Below are 14,492 nucleotides of genomic sequence, written 5' to 3'. Positions count from 1 at the left end.
ACTCGCAAGGGTGCTGATGTCCTCCATTGGCCCCCTGAGGCCGTCCAGGCCTTTGAGACCCTCAAGAAGTGCTTTATCTCGGCCCCCATGCTGATTCAGCCCAACCAAGAGGAGCCATTTATTGTGGAGGTTGACGCATCCGAGGTGGGAGTGGGGGCCGTCTTGTCCCAGGGCACCAGCTCCCTCACCCATCTCCGCCCCTGTGCTTACTTCTCTAGGAAGTAACTATGATATTGGCAACCGCGAACTTCTAGCCATTAAATGGGCTTTTGAAGAGTGGCGGCACTTCCTGGAGGGGGCCAGACACCAGGTAACGGTCCTTACGGATCACAAGAATCTGGTTTTCCTAGAATCGGCCCGGAGGCTTAATCCTAGACAAGCTCGGTGGGCACTATTCTTTACCAGATTTAATTTCTTGGTTACCTATAGGGCTGGGTCCAAGAATATTAAGGCTGATGCCCTGTCACGTAGTTTCATGGCCAATCCTCCTTCTGAGAAGGATCCTGCTTGTATTTTACCCCCTGGTATAATCGTTTCTGCCACGGATTCTGATTTAGCTTCTGATATCGCGGCTGATCAGGGTGCAGCTCCCGGGAACGTCCCTGGGGACAAACTGTTTGTTCCCCTGCAATACCGGCTAAGGGTACTCAGGGAAAACCATGACTCCGCTCTATCTGGTCATCCTGGCATCTTGGGCACCAAACACCTCATTACCAGAAACTATTGGTGGCCTGGGTTGCCTAAAGACGTTAGGGCTTACGTCGCCGCTTGTGAGGTTTGCGCTAGGTCCAAAACCCCTAGGTCCCGACCTGCGGGCCTACTACGTTCCTTGCCCATTCCCCAGAGACTTTGGACCCATATCTCCATGGATTTTATCACTGATTTGCCTCCATCTCAGGGCAAGTCGGTGGTGTGGGTGGTAGTAGACCGCTTCAGCAAGATGTGCCACTTTGTGCCCCTTAAGAAGCTACCTAACGCCAAGACGTTAGCTTCTTTGTTTGTGAAACACATCCTGCGTCTCCATGGGGCCCCAGTCAATATAGTTTCTGACAGGGGGGTACAATTTGTTTCCTTATTTTGGAGAGCTTTTTGTAAAAAGTTGGAGATTGATCTGTCCTTCTCCTCCACCTTCCATCCCGAAACTAATGGCCAAACGGAAAGGACTAACCAATCCCTGGAACAATATTTAAGGTGTTTCATCTCTGACTGTCAATTCGATTGGGTCACATTCCTTCCCCTTGCTGAATTTTCCCTGAATAACCGGGTCAGTAACTCGTCAGGGGTCTCCCCGTTTTTCTGTAATTTCGGGTTTAACCCAAGGTTCTCCTCCATTTCCCCTGGTTGTTCCAATAATCCTGAGGTAGAGGATGTTCATCGGGAACTGTGCACTGTCTGGGCCCAGGTTCAGAAGAACCTAGAGGCGTCCCAGAGCGCACAAAAGATTCAGGCGGATAGTAGACGTTCTGCTAACCCCCGGTTTGTCGTCGGGGATTTGGTCTGGTTGTCGTCCAGGAACTTGCGCCTTAAGGTCCCGTCCAGGAAGTTTGCTCCCCGATTTATTGGACCTTATAAGATCATTGAAGTCCTCAACCCTGTATCCTTCCGTCTGGAGCTGCCCCCATCCTTTCGCATACATGACGTCTTCCATGCCTCCCTCCTTAAACGCTGCTCCCCGTCCTGGTCCCCCTCGAGGAAACCTCCTGTTCCCGTTCTCACCACTGAGGGGGTGGAATTCGAGGTGGCCAAGATTATGGACAGTAGGATGGTCCAGGGCTCCCTCCAGTACCTGGTCCATTGGAGAGGATACGGGCCGGAGGAGAGGACTTGGGTACCTGCCCGTGATGTTCACGCTGGGGTATTGATCAGGAGGTTCCACCTTCTCTTCCCTACTAAACCGGGACCTCTTAGTAAGGGTCCGGTGGCCCCTCATAAAAGGGGGAGTACTGTTAGGGATCTGCCAGGTACTACGTCTAGGTATACTCCTGGGATTAATCAATCCACACCTGAGGCCAGACCTGTTCGACTGACACCATCTCCCACCAACCAGGGTGGCAGGCTCAGGAGTGGGAGAGCCTATCGCGGCCTGGTCAGTCGGAGTTAGCTCCGCCCCTTGCCCTTTATTACCTGCCGTGTTCTCCTCCTCAGTGCTTGTAATTCTTCTGGATTCCTGGCCCCACTGCTGCTTGCTCCAGCCTGCTTCTGCCGTGCTTCTGCCTTGCTGCAGTTCCGCTTAACCTGCTTTGCCTCTGGCTTGCTTCCTCCTCCGTGCTCACTTGGGTATACTCCACTTCATCCTGGTCCGGACTACTCATTCACCGCTCCGTTTCCTCGTGGCGTTCCGTGGGCTACTGCCCCTTCCCTTGCGTGTTCCCTGTTTGTTCTCCCGTGCACTTAGACAGCGTAGGGACCGCCGCCCAGTTGTACGCCGTCGCCTAGGGCGGGTCGTTGCAAGTTGGCAGGGACAGGGCGGTGGGTAGATTAGGGCTCACTTACCCTTCACCTCCTTCCTGCCATTACATCGAAAATTAACAGAATATGTAATTTGACAAGGGTTGCCCAAACTTTTGCATAAGACTATAAGTAAGGGCCTGTTCACATCAGCGTCGGGCTTCCGTTCATCGGTTCCATTCAACCTTTCCGTCGGAGGAACCGATGAACGGAAAGCCAAACAGAAGCCATACATTCTGTTTGCATTACCAATGATTTCAATGGTAATTATTCCATTGCAGTTGGTTTCCGTTTGTTTCCGTTACATAAAGTTTCCGATTTTTCACGGAAACAATAGCGTAGTCGACTACGCTATTGTTTCTGGAAAAAAACTTGAAACTTTAGACACCCTTACTAGCGCACTGTGATGTCAATTGAAGTGAATAGAAACACTAAAAGGAGGATTTTGCATTGCTAGATTCCTGAAATCCAAGCCCTTGAGTACAGAGGTGTGACTGGGAATGACATATACAAGATTAAACGACAAGAAGTGAGAAGCTCTTTTTATCATATATTGCTGATATTGTAAATATAGATGAATATTACAAATTTTGTGCTTGCAGTAGAAACAACCTCATACAGATGGATGGAACAAATTTTCAGTCGCAACGTATGCGGGGGCCTTACTCTGAATTTTGCTCTTTGATCCATAGAGACACCTTTCATGGCTGTTTCACTGTCACTATTAAACAAAGATTGATCAATGTAATCACCCATTTTTATTATTTTATTAATGCAAAAAGATGAAGCAACACCTAGTGGGCGTAAATATTAAATATTTTTATTATTTTAAATTGCACAAGCATCTGTCTGACACATAGGATAGGTTGTTATTAGCTTTTCATGACATATAGGTTAAACGGATACTATTATAGTCTATGGTGACTGATGACACTGTTAGGACATGTTCAGACGTGACGGAATTTGCAGCAACATTTTCATATTTGACAGGTAATTCAGACGTTGTGGATACCACAGCGGACTTGCTGCAGATTTCAGCCTTTGCAATGCAAATGCTGAAATCCGCAGTGAAATTCCGCTTCTTCTCCGCAACATAATGAGCACGCTGCGGAGGGAAAATTCTGCACCGCAGCCTAAATTCTGCACAGTTATTTTCCGCAACGTCTGAACTAAGTTTCCTAAAAATGTATAGAAACAAATAAAAAATGGCTGCTGCAGAATTCCACTGTGAACTGTCCGCAGCGGAATTCAACAGCAATTCCGCCACGTCTGAATGTGCCCCTAGGGCTTGTTTTTAATGTATATCTCTGGGGCTTTCCTGGCGTATATGTCGGAATCTTTTCCCAGCGCATACGACAAACATAGTGAAATAAACATGATGTGACGGGTCTGCTATTTTTACCATACTGAGGAGGGTACTCATAAACTTAGGGCATGCCTGTAATGATGGGGGTGGGGAGACAGACAAGTGAGCCCTAATCTACCCACCACTCAGTCCCTGCCTACTTGCAACGACCCGCCCTAGGCGACGGGGTACAACTGGGCGACGGTCCCTACGCTCAATAAGTGCACGACAGACAAACAGACAAGGGTACACAGAGCTAGGGGGAGAAAGGGCAGTTGCCCACGGCAACACCGTGAGCAACAAGAGAAGTGAACAAGCCGAGTCAAACCAGGAGAGTACGAGGTGCCAAACGCAGAGGAGAAGAGTAGTAAACAAGCCGAGTCAAACCAGGAGTGTACGAGGTAACAAACGCAGAGCAGGAGAGTAGTCAGCAAGCCGGGGTCAATAAGAAGCAAGGACAATGGTACAAGAAGCTGCAGCAGGGCCAGGAAACCAAACGAGAAGAATCACAAGCAAAGGAGGGACAGGAAAGGCAGGTATAAATAGACAGAGGGCGGGAGCTAGCTCCGTCTGGCCAGGCTGTGATAGGTTCTCCCACTCCTAAGCCTGCCACCCTGAGTGGTGGAAGATGGAGTCAGTCTCACAGACATAGAAGCAGGTGCAGACTGATTATCTATGGGCATTAACCCCGAAGCTGTGCCTGGCAGATCCTTTACAATGCCCAGACATGGCGGAATTCTTCCGCTACTGTCCGCATCAATGCCGCACAGAATCTGCGTTGCAGATTCTGTTGCGGCTCTGCCCAAAATGGGCATTAAATTGATGCGGACTAGCCACTGCGTATTGAGGTGAAGTACTTCCCTTCTCTCTATCAGTGCAGGACAGAGAGAAGGGACAGCACTTTCCCTAGTGAAAGTAAAAGAATTTTATACTTACCCGGCCGTTGTCTTGGTGACGCGTCCCTCTCTCGCCATCCAGCCCGACCTCCCTGGATGACGCGGCAGTCCATGTGACCGCTGCAGCCTGTGATTGGCTGCAGCCGTCACTTAGACTGAAACGTCATCCTGGGAAACCGGACTGGAGGTAGAAGCAGGGAGTTCTCAGTAAGTAAGTAAGAACTTCTATTTTTTTTACAGGTTGATGTATATTGTGATCGGTAGTCACTGTCCAGGGTGCAGAAACCGTTACTCCCGATCGCTTAAAGGGAATGTGTTGCCAGCAAAACATGTATTTTTTTTTTAGTTAAACAATTAGTGTGTAGGTGATTAAACATTGTTCTAATTTTTTTTATTTTTTTCACGAAATATTATAAATTGGATTCAATTTATAATATTTCCCAGCACTGGTCACTAGATGGAGCAATTCCCAAAATTGCAGCATTGCATGTGGTAAAGCAACCACATTGCTTTATGCTGCAAAATTGGGAAAAAATCCCTCGCTCTAGTGAGCTCTCAGAATCCCCCCCTCCTTTATCCTGGCTAGTGCCGGGAGAAATGAGGGGTTTGAACGGTCTAACCTCCTACACTGTGTGTCGCAATTTTTTGAGCTAACACACAGTGTAGAAGGTTTACATACACTAGTAAACACACACTGAAACACGAACATACATAGAAATCACTTACCTGCTCCAGTCGCCGCCGCTCCCTCCGGTCCGTCCGCTCAGTCTGCTGCCGCTGCTCCATGTGCACAAGTCCGGAAGCCGCGACCGGAAGTAGTACTCTTACTGTCCGGCCGCGACTTCCGGTCCACAGGAAAATGGCGCCGAACGACGCGCATTTCAAATTGGACTGTGTGGTAGCGGCGCATGCGCCGTTCCCACACACACGGCATACACCATAGTGGATGGAACGGGCCCCGTTCACATTCCCTATGGGACTGGAGCTGCCGTATTCCATGTCTGTATGTGTCGTTAATCGACACATACAGAAATGGAAAAAAAAATGGCAGCCCCCATAGGGAAGAAAAAGTGTAAAAATAGAAAAAAGTAACACACAAACACACAAATAAATATAAACGTTTTTCATAAAACCCTAACATAAAACTGATATAAAAAAATTAATTTTGGTGACACTGTTCCTTTAACTCTTTCAGCACCCTGGACAGTGACTATTTACTGACGTCGCCTAGCAACGCTCCCGTAATTACGGGTGCACACACGTAGTCACCCGTAATTATGGGTGCACACACGTAGTCACCCGTAATTATGCGTGCACACACGTAGTCACCCGTAATTACGGGAGCCCCATTGACTTCCTCAGTCTGGCTGTAGACCTAGAAATACATAGGTCCAGCCAGAATGAAGAAATGTCATGTTAGTAAAACCAATACGCTCCGCAGCACACATAACATCTACATAACATCTGCGGACTTCATTGCGGAATTTTGACTCTCCATTGAAGTCAATGGAGAAATTCCGCAATGAGTCTGCAACAAGTCCGCTACACGTCCGCAACAACCATTGTATGCTGCGGACACCAAATTCTGCTCCGCAGCCTATGTTCCGCAGCGGAATTGTCCGCAACGTGTAAACGAACCCAACCACAAAGCTGTGGAAGGCAATGGAGAAACGTGTACGCTGCGGATTTCAGCTGCGGACTGTCCGCAGCGGAATTCCAGAGCAATTCCGCTATGTGTGGTCATGCCCTTAGGGGATTTGCTGCAGACTCTTGACAGCGTATCCGCAGCGTTTCCACAGAATTTCCATTGCGCTTCCGCATCAAAATCCACATTTGAAAATCAACATCATGCTCCTATTTCCGTGCAGAAAACGCTCAGCAGGATGTGGATGAGATTTTTTAATACCGAAAAATCAACAACAAATTTAGGGGGTCTAAATGCGAGGGTCTTAGCATACATTTTGATCAAATTATGTCAGCCCTCCCGCCATGACAATACAACCTCATTTAGATGGGTCTCTAAGTTAAACATTATGCCCGTACAACAGGAGACTTACCTCCGTCACTTGGACCTATGCCTACAAGTTGTTCTTGGGCACTCCTCCCACATGTCTAAGGCTGTTTTTAATTAGAATAGAATAAAGCTTGTTCCTACCTTTCCTGAGTACACTTTGTAAACCTAGGCCCAAGAAAGAGAGAGAGAGAGAGAGGTTAGTCTTCTGTTGTACAGGTATAATGTTAGATCCGAGAGCCATCTGAATGAGGTTGTCTTGTTGCGGCAGTTAGGCCTACACAATTTGATCAAAGAACCTCACATTATAAGTAGAGTAAATATAGCAGTAAGGGTATGTTCACACGGCTTATTTTCGGCCGAAAATTCGGAAGCAGAACGCCTCCAAACATCTGCCCATAGATTTCAATGTGAAAAACGGCGTTCTGTTCCGACGGGGCGTTTTTTTAAGTGGCTGTTTTTAAAAATTACCTCGTAAAAAACGCCCGAGAAAAAGATGTGCATGTCACTTCTTCAGCTGTTTTTGGAGCCGTTTTTCATTGACTCTAGGGAAAATCAGCTCCAAAAACAGCCGTAAAAAATGCAGCGAAGAAACGCTAGTTAATTAAAAAAACGTCTGAAAATCAGGAGCTGTTTACCCTTGAAAACTGCTCCGTATTTTCAGCAGTTTTTTGTTAAGCGTGTGAACATACCCTAATTCAATTTAGAGAATCAGCATTGAGAGCACTACCATTTCCCCAAACTTAATTACAATATTTATCAGTTGCTACTAGTATCTTTTTGCAGACTAATTGAGTCTAAATTTAAAATTGTTATACTTTACAATAAAAATCCCAGATTATATTAGGGTGCGTTCACACATTTTGCTGGATTTGACAATTTTTCCCGTAAATCTCTGCTCATGACTGTACAGTCAACGGATCCAATTCCTTTCAATGGAACTTAAACTGATGCCAAAGTGCAAAAACGTTGATTAATCTTTAGCAGTTCAGTCATAATAATTTATTTATTTTTTAATCGACGATGGGTGAAGGGTTGAATAAAATTGATGGATAAGTTGCCAACTACTTTTCAATCAGTGTGAACTGAGTTTGATGAAAAGCAAAAGAAAAGTTTGAGTCTATTTACACTGCAAGTTTAGTATAGTGAAGTCTGATGAGCTTTTCTTTTCTGTCAACAAAAAGGGAAACCTGACAAGCCCATTTTAAAGAGGCTCTGTCACCAGATTTTGCAACCCCTATCTGCTATTGCAGCTTATCGGCGCTGCAATGTAGATTACAGTAACGTTTTTATTTTTAAAAAAACTAGCATTTTTGGCCAAGTTATGACCATTTTTGTATTTATGCAAATGAGGCTTGCAAAAGTCCAAGTGGGCGTGTTTAAAGTAAAAGTCCAAGTGGGCGTGTATTATGTGCGTACATCGGGGCGTTTTTACTACTTTTACTAGCTGGGCGTTCTGACGAGAAGTATCATCCACTTCTCTTCAGAACGCCCAGCTTCTGGCAGTGCAGACACAGCCGTGTTCTCGAGAGATCACGCTGTGTCGTCACTCACAGGTCCTGCATCGTGTCGGACGAGCGAGGACACATCGGCACCAGAGGCTACAGTTGATTCTGCAGCAGCATTGGCGTTTGCAGGTAAGTAGCTACATCGACTTACCTGCAAACGCTGATGCTGCTGCAGAATCAACTGTAGCCTCTGGTGCCGATGTGGCCGACACGATGCAGGACCTGGGGCAGGAAGTGAGTGACGTCACAGCGTGATCTCTCGAGAACACGGCTGTGTCTGCACTGCCAGAAGCTGGGCGTTCTGAAGAGAAGTGGATGATACTTCTCGTCAGAACGCCCAGCTAGTAAAAGTAGTAAAAACGCCCCGATGTGCGCACATAATACACGCCCACTTGGACTTTTACTTTAAACACGCCCACTTGGACTTTTGCAAGCCTCATTTGCATAAATACAAAAATGGTCATAACTTGGCCAAAAATGCTCGTTTTTTAAAAATAAAAACGTTACTGTAATCTACATTGCAGCGCCGATCTGCTGCAATAGCAGATAGGGGTTGCAAAATCTGGTGACAGAGCCTCTTTAAGTCGAAGGAATCTGTCATGATCTGTTACTAGGTTTGTATGAATTGGGACTAATTGTGTTGGTAGTGGCATGCTGGGATTTGCATGAAAACACAGAAATACTGCACTCTGATTCTATTATATACTGAGCTGGAATTCTGCAGACCATAGTGTACATAACTTGTAGTCCTGTAAGGTGCTACATGAGGGGTATACCATTCTAGGGTATATATACCACAATAAATAAGTTATTTATTTCGACTGGACATTGAAATCTTGTTAACATTATCTTTAGAGAGTCTTTCTAGAAACAAGACTCAAACATCATTGTCACGATCTGGGGGTATGTGGACCCACTAGGCCGCTCTCCCATAGCGGAGAGGCAGCTGGCCAAGTCACAGTCTATGCAAAAGTCTATACATGTTCGTAGCACAAGGGTACCTGAGATAGACCAGATGGTGGCAGTGGCTCTGGCACAGATGGGGCTAGATGTTGCCGGTAGTAATTAATTACACATGCGTGCGCTGGCCCATAAAGGCCAGGGACCAGCGTGCGCGCACCCCCAACCCCCCCGCGACCATTGCAGGACAGAGCGGCGGGATGCGCTGATGTCTCTGGAGAAGGAGACGTCGGCCATAGAGAGGAGGTCTGCGGTCCGCAGGTAAGGGAAGGCTGCGGTCCGTGACTGCGGCCATTACAATCATAGTTATATTATTGGCGTTGAAATATAGAATTGGTTGTGGTGGAAGGAAACTATTAAAAGCTTATATAATTTGTATAATTTGAACCCTAGATATCTTCACAGTGGCATAGACGAATTATCTCTCTATGTCTGGCTTTTAATAGCATTCCTAAAGCAAAATGATCAAAAGTTAATTCTTTGCTAGTTCAGATTTACCAGAACCCTTGCTATATGATAATAACGCTGATGGTCCTAAGGGCTGATCACATAAATAACACTCTTACAAATATGACTCATGCAGTAGTCTGGTTTCACAGCCATTCTAGTTTACGGCAACATCATTTCCTTCACACCCAGAGGGGGAAAAATCACCTAGACTTCTGTCTATATAGAGGTTACATATAGGTAACATGCAATGTCTGCTGTTTATTTTCTTGGTTTCCATTAACCCCTTGGAAACGCAGCCAATTTTAGTTTTTTCCTCCCCGCATTCAAAAAGGCAGAACTTTTTTATTTTTCCGTTGACATAGCCGTATGAGGGCTTGTTTTTGTGGGACGAGTTGTATATTTACACGGCACCACTTAATATGCCATACAATGCACTGGGAAACTGAAAAAAATTCTTTGTTGGGTGAAATGGGCAAAAAATAGTGAATCTTCTCTTGCTTTTGGGGTCTTTACGGCGTTCATCACGCGGTAAAAACAACATGTTAACTTTATTCTATGGGTCGATATGATTACAGCAATACCAAATTTATATCGTTTTTTTTATGTTTTACCACTTTTACAAAGAAAAAAATATTTGTTAAAAATAAATTTGTTTTGTGTCGCCACATTCTGAGAGCCAGAACTTTTTTATATTTTCGTAGATTTTTTATATTTCATATGAGGGTTTCTTTTTTTGCGGAGTGAGTTGAAGTTTTCATTGGTACCATTTTGAGGTACATGCGACTTTTTAATCACTTTTTATTCAATTTTTTGGGGGAGAGGTGGCCAAAAAACAGTTTTTAATAAAAAAAATTCCCACGTTCACCGTGCGGGTTAAATAACATTATATTTGAATATTTCAGACTTTTATGGATGGAGCAATACTAGTTATGTAAAGAAAAAATATTAACGTTACTTTAGGGAAAAATATTTTAACTTATGTGTTTTTGTATTTTTAAGAGTCTCCTACATTTACAGATTCCTATATTTAGTCTCCTATTAAGTCCTGCCTTTGGCAGGGCTTAATAGGAACACAAAGATTGCAGACCTGGCAGCCGTCATTAGGCCCCCAGACTGCCATGACAACTATCGTCACTCTGTGATCGCATCGCGGATGGGTCGATGGGCTGTCGGAGGAGGGCCACCCCCTATTTTTAACAGCTTAGATGCCGCGGTCACAATTGACCACGGCATATAAGTGGTTAAACAGGCAGATTTGGCAGACACGTTGCAGTGAAATGCAGCCGACACAAGATTAGTATGGAGCTCACTCAGCCCGTGAGCACGCTCCAAACTTCCCCTTGGTGGCGGCCAAGTACATGTATGTGGCATGTCGCCAAGGGGTTAAAATAATTATTTTCCTAATAATCTGTCTTTAAATCCTGAAAAACATTAACTCTTATACCATCTTTTATTTTAAGAATGTACCGCTTTTTTGTTTTGATCTTACCTATAAATTACGGTTACAATTTTCTACAGTGCTAGTTTTCTACTGTTTTCAGATGTATATTGCTGGTCATTGAGCATGGAATAAATATCACATAAAATTAATAAATTATAGGTCATTCATTGGCCACATTTGACAGACAATCTTAATTTGTAGTGTTTTCGTTCCACCGAATGCGGAATGGGCATACATTTAAAAAAAAATTTTTTTTTTTACCTGCTCTTTGATGAATCTGATAATCTTATTATTAAGTATGTCTCTGGTGGCGGTGGCCATAAGTTCCATAGTTCATATCTCATTTCTATGGTCAGCTTTAGACAAACAGAAAACTGGCAAAAAATTCAGACTAGTCATCAAGTTTTCATGCATTATGTGATCATTAAAGGGCATCTCCACATAAATCACACTCTCTTGTTTAGCGCTGTCTATCAGTTTGGAGCATCCAGATCACAACATTGCACTTGATTTTGCAACGCTTCTGACATCTTGGACTTTTGTGAAAGGAATGATTAGAGCAGTGAAGACTGATCGTTCTTCGTTGAGCAGATGTCTTAGATACATTTTTGGCACTAATTAATGGTGAATGGGATGCAAATTGGGCTGTAGATGAGAAATTAATATAAGCATTAAATGTATATGTCATGCCCATGGCTGCGGGCTATCAGGCTCAGTCTCCTCCTCAGGAGATGCCAGCGCTCACTTCCGCTCACCTCGGCCGGGAGCGCGCGCACGCTCGTGCCCGCTCTTAAAGGGGCAGCGCGCGCACTGGACTTTCATGTTTTATTAGCCCATACCACTCTGGACTATAAGAAGGGCTCAGCCCCTTCCTCCCACGCCTGAGCATTGTTGTCGTACCCTAAGTTTGTCTATGCAAAGGGTCTCCTAGTGTTTCCCAGTTCCCAGTGTTCCCTACTCCTGTATCCTGTATCCCGTGCTATCCTGGTCAAGTGCCGTGCTGAGCTGAAGTCGTGCTGTGCTGTATTCCACACCTGTCCTGCTAAACCACGCCTGACATCTACCTGCTGCCTGGTCCCAGCCGAGCCTGCCTTGCTACTGTCTGAGCTGCCACAGGTACCCTATACGAACTACAGACTGTAATCTGCGCCCTGTTGGCCAGCTGCTATACCGCCAAGGCGGTACGGCCCAGTGGGTCCACGAACCCAACGTGACAGTACGCTCATGCCAAGGACCACGCTGGTCGATCCAAGACGAAGATGGCGTCGCAAAAGATGCAGACGGATATGCTGGACCTCCGGTCTCGACAAGACCAACTCCTACAGGCCTTGAACATTCTCGCACGTCGGCAAGACGCACAAGCTGCCGTTCCTCCTACTACTCCTCGTGGCCTCCTTTGCCACTTCCTGACCACTATGATGGAGACGCAGGTACTTGTCGTGGATTTTTGAACCAGTGCCAGATCCGCTTCAGCCTGTATGCAAGGACATTTTCGTCTGATGGCGCAAGGGTCGCTTTCATCATCTCTCTCCTCACTGGCAACTCTTGCATGGGCGAATCCTATCTGGGAGAGACAAAAACCAGAGACCCGTGACTTCCAGGGCTTCCTACGGACTTTTCGCATGGTGTTTGAGGAGCCTGGACGAGGATCTACTAAACCTATGCCAAGGAGACACCTCTGTGAGCGAGTACGCCATCCACTTCCGCACCCTGGCGGGAGAACGGTTGTGGAACAATGAGGCATTCCGGCAGGGTCTGTCTCCTAAAATTAAGGACAAACTTGCTGCTCGAGATCTACTGTCTACCCTGGATGACCTCATCCTTCTGTCCGCCCTGATTGATATTGTCATGTCCATGGCTGCGGGCTGCCAGCTCCGTTCTTCCCCTGACAGCCGCAGCCACGAGTCGGCAAGCGTTGGCCCCAGCCTCCTCCTCAGGAGAAGCCAGCGCTCGCGTCTACTCACCAATTCCGGATCCCGTAGGGTACACGCACCGGACCTCGTTCCTGAACTTTGACCCGTGAGTACTCTGGACTATAAGAGGGGTCCAGCCCCCTAGTTCTATGCCTGAGCTTTGTTGTTGTATCCCTAGTCTGTCTTGCAAATGGCCCACTAGTGTTTCCTGCTCCCAGTGTTTCCTGTTCCTGTATCCTGATCTAGTGCCGTGCTTGCTGTAGCCGTGCTGTGCTGTATTCTATGCCTGACCTGCTTCTCCACACCTGACGTCCACCTGCTGCCAAGTTCCTGCCTAGCCTGCCTTGCTACTGTCCGAGCTGCCACAGGTACCCTATACGAACTATAGACTCTGACCTGCGTCCTGTTGGCCAGCTGCCATACCGCCAAGGCGGTGCGGCCCAGTGGGTCCACAAACCCATCGTGACAGATATGAGGAACGAGAACGGTTCCAAGAGGCTTGTCGGGAGGGAGGCCTTCCTAGTCCAGTCCCACCCTTGCAGCAACCTCTGCTGTCCTCAGGTGCCGATCCTCCTAAGGAGTCTGTGAGGATGGACCAGTGTATGCTATCCACCCACGAGAAACAACGCAGACGCACTTTGGGACTCTCTCTATATTGCGGCCTCGGAGGCCATCTTGTGCGTCTGGGTCCCCAAAAGTCCCAAAGCCTAGGGTTCCTATGAGAGACAACCTTGGATAAAAAAGGACTTTGGTCTAAATTGTCCATACCAGTGACCATAGTGTCCGGCGAGAAAACGCATCAGGTCTCTGCGTATCTGGACTCTGGATCCGCCGCTAATTTCATTTGTAGAGACCTGGTGGATCTTCTTCAATTACCCACTACCCCTCTGGAGAGGCCGTTGACGGTTGCATCTGTGAATGGACTACCTCTGCCAGATCCAGTTAATGCTGTGACCAAGCCACTGAGGCTCCAAGTGGGAGCTCTCCACTCCGAGCTGTTATCGTTCTTTGTCTTGTCCAAGGCCGTTAAACCCGTGCTGCTGGGCCTGCCTTGGCTCCGATTAGATGCCCCAGTCCTGGACTGGAACTCTGGAGAGGTTCTCCAGTGGGGTCTCGGGTGTCACAACGATTGCCTGGGACAGATTCGTTCGGCTCAGCCTCCTCTGCCTCAGTCATTGGCAGGATTGCCTGGTCATTATGCTGCATTTTCGGATATCTTCAGCAAGAGGGAGGTGGAGACGCTGCCCCCACACCGGGCGTATGACTGCCCTATTGAGCTGATTCCTGGTGCATCCCTACCCCATGGTAGGGTATATCCTCTCTCCTTGCCAGAGACTCAGTCCATGTTTGCTTATGTTAAAGAGAACTTTGAGAGGGGCTTCATAAGGAAATCTTCCTCTCCGGCAGAAGCCGGGTTCTTCTTCATCAAGAAAACGGATGGTTCTCTATGTCCCTGTATAGACTACTGGGGTCTCAAGCAGATCATGGTGAAAAATAAGTATCCGTTGCCACTGATCTCA

The sequence above is a fragment of the Rhinoderma darwinii genome, chromosome 5, assembly GCF_050947455.1.
Source record: "Rhinoderma darwinii isolate aRhiDar2 chromosome 5, aRhiDar2.hap1, whole genome shotgun sequence".
NCBI lineage: Eukaryota > Metazoa > Chordata > Amphibia > Anura > Rhinodermatidae > Rhinoderma > Rhinoderma darwinii.
This window is presented reverse-complemented; position numbering follows the sequence as displayed.